This window comes from Oryctolagus cuniculus, chromosome 11 (genome assembly GCF_051225735.1).
Source record: "Oryctolagus cuniculus isolate XC-2025 breed Fujian yellow rabbit chromosome 11, ASM5122573v1, whole genome shotgun sequence".
In the NCBI taxonomy this organism is placed as follows: Eukaryota; Metazoa; Chordata; class Mammalia; order Lagomorpha; family Leporidae; genus Oryctolagus; species Oryctolagus cuniculus.
The window spans coordinates 56587252-56591864 of record NC_142877.1 but is presented as its reverse complement, the minus strand read 5'-3'; the positions used below and the strand labels follow the sequence as shown (position 1 = coordinate 56591864).

At 45.3% G+C, this 4613-nt stretch overlaps 1 long non-coding RNA gene across 1 annotated transcript in view; it reads right to left on the bottom strand.

The window, feature by feature from the left end:
* The window catches only part of LOC108176647 (uncharacterized), a 33810-nt gene that overhangs the window by 17062 nt on the left and 12135 nt on the right, over window positions 1-4613 (bottom strand). The window lies entirely within an intron of this gene.

Sequence of the window (4613 nt, the reverse complement as noted above, 5' to 3'; positions counted from 1 at the left end):
GAAGAAGAGGAACAGAGACATGACAAAGCATACAGCAGCCAGCTTCCAAGGGCTCCCACTGGGCAAATCTGGGACAATTTGAACATAAAACTAATGACAGTAAAAGATTAAGACCCACTAAATAAAACAAGAACCCATGAGCCATCCTGATAGGAATAAATAACGAATTGGAAGAAGAAAAGAGCCTTTTCTTCCTCTAAACTGACAAGTAACTAATGTAGGAAGAAAAAATGGAATTAAAATATATCGTTTAGTAACCATGACAGTAATAATTAAGCCACAAAATATCAACAAATATTAAACCTAGCAGTTGGAAACGTGATGAGGATGTTCCACAGTCGCAAAATACCTCCCCACAAAATACTCATCACAGGGGGACAAAAACTAACTTCAGAGTGGAGAAACCTGGCAGACATTTCTGCAAGCCAGGGTTCAAAGCAAACACTACCAGGCCTGTGGCAAATCAGAACAGACAGAACACACTCAGAACACCCGTTCTGTTGTGACTCCCGACAAAAGCGCACAACCCGGACCAAATCACAGGGAGACAGCTGACATGCACACCTGCGGGGCATCCAAAACTGAGCTGCAAACTTCAAAAGCAAGCGCCAAGGTCACAAATGTCAAAAAAAGGCCAAGAAGCTTCCCTATGGAAGGAGACTAAAGTGACAGGACAGTCCAGTGTAACATGGATTCTGGCATGGTTCTTTTTGCTCTAAAGGATATTTTGGGAACAACTGGCGAAACTTTAATGGGGTCCATAGGTGATATGGTGGTAAACATATCTAATATTAATTTCCAGGGTTCTGATGGCTTTACTGAGTTACCTAGGAGAATGTCCTACTTTGGTACACAAGAGTATTCAGAGTTAATAAGGCATCAAGTTATCAACTTACAAACAATTCCGGGGGAAAAAGTTATTCCTACTATTTTTTAAAAAATATTTATTTATTTGAAAGGCAGAGAGAGAGAGAGAGAGAAAGAGAATTTTCCATCTGCCGGTTCATTCTTCAAATGGCCACAAGAGCCAGGGCTGAGCCAGGCTGAAGCTGTGAGTCAGGAGCCAAGAACCCCAGCCCTGTCTCCCACACAGGCGGCAGCGGCCCAAGCCCTTGCACCATCTTTTGCTGCCTTCTCAGCACGTTAGCAGGGAGCTGTTCGAGAAGCAGAGCAGTTGGGGCTCAAATTGGCACTCTGATAGGGGAGCAAGTTCAATTAACTGGCTGTGCTGCAGTGCCAGCCCCTATTCACACTATCCTTGCATCCTTTCTTTATCTTTGGCATGAATTAAAAATAGAAAATGCAAATAATTTGAAACATATAGAAAAGCACAAATAATAAGGTAATAGATACCTAGGCATCTCCTTAATAAGATTAAAAATTAGTAACATTTTGGCCATAACTGTTTCATATCAAGCTTGGGCTCTGTGTCCCTCTTTCACCTCTATTTCTGCTTTCTTTAATAAATAAAATGCTGGAGGCCGGTTTGAGTTCCAGCTGCTTCACTTCTGATGCAGCTCCCTGCTAATGTGCCTGGGGAAAGCAGTGGAAGATGGCCCAAATGATTGGGCCCCTGCCTCCCATGTGGGAGACCTGGATGAAGCTCCTGGCTCTTGGCTTTGGCCTGACCCAACCTTGGCTGTTGTAGCCATCTGGAGAGTGAACTAGTGGATGGAAGATTTCTAACTCTCTTTCAAATAAATAAATAAATCTTTTTTTTTTTTTTTTTTTTTTAAAGACAGTTACAGAGAGATGTGGAGCTAGAGGGAGAGGTCTTCCATCTGCTGGTTCACTCCCCAAATGGCTGCAACAACCAGAGCTGAGCTGATCCAAAGCCAGGAGCCAGGAGCTTCTTCTGGGTCTCCTCCATGGGTGCAGGGGCCCAAGGACTTGGGTCATCTTCTACTGCTTTTCCAGGCCATAGCAGAGAGCTGGATCAGAAGAGGAGCAGCCATATGGGATGCCGGTGTTGCAGGCCAGGGCTTTAACCCACTGTGCCACAGCACCGGGTCCTAAATAAATTTTTAAAAAATAAAGTAAAACTATAAGAAGGGGCCAGCACTGTGGCATAATGGGTAAAGCCGCTGCCTGCAGTGCCAGCATCCCATATGGGTGCCGGTTTGAGTCCCGGCTGCTCCACTTCTGATCCAGCTCTCTGCTATGGCCTGGGAAGGCAGAAATGGCCCAAGTCCTTGGGCCCCTGCACCTACGTGGGAGACCCAGAAGAAGGTCCTGGCTCCTGGCTTAGGATCGGCACAGCTCTGGCCGTTGCGGCCATTTGGGCAATGAACCAGCGGATGGAAAACCTCTCTCTCTGCCTCTCCTTCTCTCTCTGTGTAACTCTGACTTTCAAGTAAATCAATAAATCTTAAAAAAAAAAAAAACTATAAGAAAACATAACTTTTCTTAACATTGGGTTTGGCAAAGAATTCTCAAATACGACACAAAAATCACAAACTATTTCCCTCTTTCTCCTTATATACACAGGTACAGATGTGTGTGTACATATATGATATACATATATAAGATTATATAACATGTGTGTGCTTCAAAAAGTTCATGGAAAATAGGTATTATGAACAAAAACCTATGCATGGACTTAAAAATATTTTTGCATCAAAATAAGCTTATTTTTTTTATTCCAAACCTTTTGAAGTAGGCTTGTGTGTGTTACAAATTTGTTAGAAGGAATTGGCTCACACAGTTATGAAGGCTGAGACATCCCACCACCTGCCATGCGCAAGCTGGAGACCCAGAAGAGCTGGTGATGTAATTCCTGTAAAGACCAAACACCTAAGAACCGTGAGAATCAATGGTAGAAATTGCAGTGCAATGGTCTGGAGAACCAGGTAAGCAGACGGTGCAAGTTCAGGTCTCAGCATGAAAGAAGACTATCCCAGCTGGAAATCAGGCGGAGTGAATTCCCCCCTCACCCTACCTTTTGTTCTACTCAGATCTCCAATGGATTGGATAAGACCCACCCACTGGGGACAGCTACCAGCCTCTCTCCCTCTACCCATTCAAATGGCAATCTCATCCAGAAACACCGACACACCCAGGATAATGTTTAACGAAATATCTGGGCACTTCCTGTCCCAATCAGGGTGGACACAGAAAATTAACCACTCTTGTCAACTTGGCATTCATACCCATGGTGAGTGGTACCACTCCCACTTCTACTCCTTTATTTCAGGGCCTATGGATACTGGCTATGGAAGAAACAGCACCATATACTGGACATAAATTCAGCACACATAGGCTTTTGAAGAATCTTGTTCCAGCCCTTCAAGGTACTGCAAACTAGCTGGAACTTTAGCAAGTCCTCAAAAGGTCTTTCCACCATTCTGCCACAGGATGGTAGGGAACATAGCAAGACTAGCAAATCCTATGAGTGTAGACCTCTTTTGCTGTAATCTGAGTTCCCTGATCAAAAGCAGTGCTGGTGGGATACCAGGATGGTAATGAAGTCATTCTATAATTCCATAGATAGTTTAGGCACAAGCATTGCATGCAGGGAAGGCAAATCTGAATCTACAGAAAATGTCTATTCCACTAAGAATAAAATACTGGGGGTTAGTGTTGTAGCACAGAGAGTTAAACAATAGCCTGTGATGCTGGCATCCCATATAAGAGCACCGGTTCAAATCCTGGCTGCTCTGCTTCCGATCTAGCTTCCTGCTAATCTGTCTGGGAAAACAGCTGAAGACAGACCAAGAACCTTGGCCCTGTCACCCATGTGGGAGACCAGGATGGAGTTCCTGGCTCCAGGTCCACACTTGGCTGTTGTGGCCATTCAGGATATGAACCAGTGAATGGAAGATCTCTCTCTTCCTCTCCCTCTTTCCCTGTCAGTCTGCCTTTCAAATCAATCAATCTTTAAAAGAATGAAAACCCTGCTTGTTCTATGAGGAAGTGGACCAATGTAATTAGTCCGCTACCAGGTAGCTAACTGGTCACCCTAGGGAACTGGTCACCTTGGGGACTTAGAGCTAGTCTCTGTTGCTGGCACACTGAGCACACAGTGGTTGTGGCAGCAGGTTGCCTTGGTGCCTAAGCATCTATGTTTAACAGCCCATATGTGAGTGTTAAATTTAGGCGACGACTGAGGGATGACTAGAGAATTGGTATACTTCTGGGTGCCTGTGAGGGTATTTTGAGAGAAGATTGGCATGTGGGTCAGTAAACTGATTAGGGGAGACCCACCCTCGGTGTGGCTGTATACAATCCAATCAGCTGCGGGGCCCGGATGGAACAGCAGAGTGGAAGCAGAGGAAAATTCTCTCTAGTTCTTCCCCCAGGTGGGGTGCATTTTTCTCCTGCTGCTGCCCTTGAACAACATCAGACTCCATGTTCGTTGGCCCTTGGACTCTTGGCCCAGCACCAGCCACCCTGCAGGGGCTCTGAGGCCTTGAACGTCAGACTGGGGTGCACATTATCAGCCTCCCTGGTTCTCAGGTTTCTTCTGCCTGCTTTTCTGGCTCTGCAGCTTACAGAAAGCTGTTGTGGGACTCTTCAGTCTCTGTGAGCTCTTGTCCTAGGGCTTTCTGCTTATACAAATCAGGTAAGAACTTAGCAGGGGGCTGGCACTGTGCTGTAGTAGGTTAAGCCTCTGC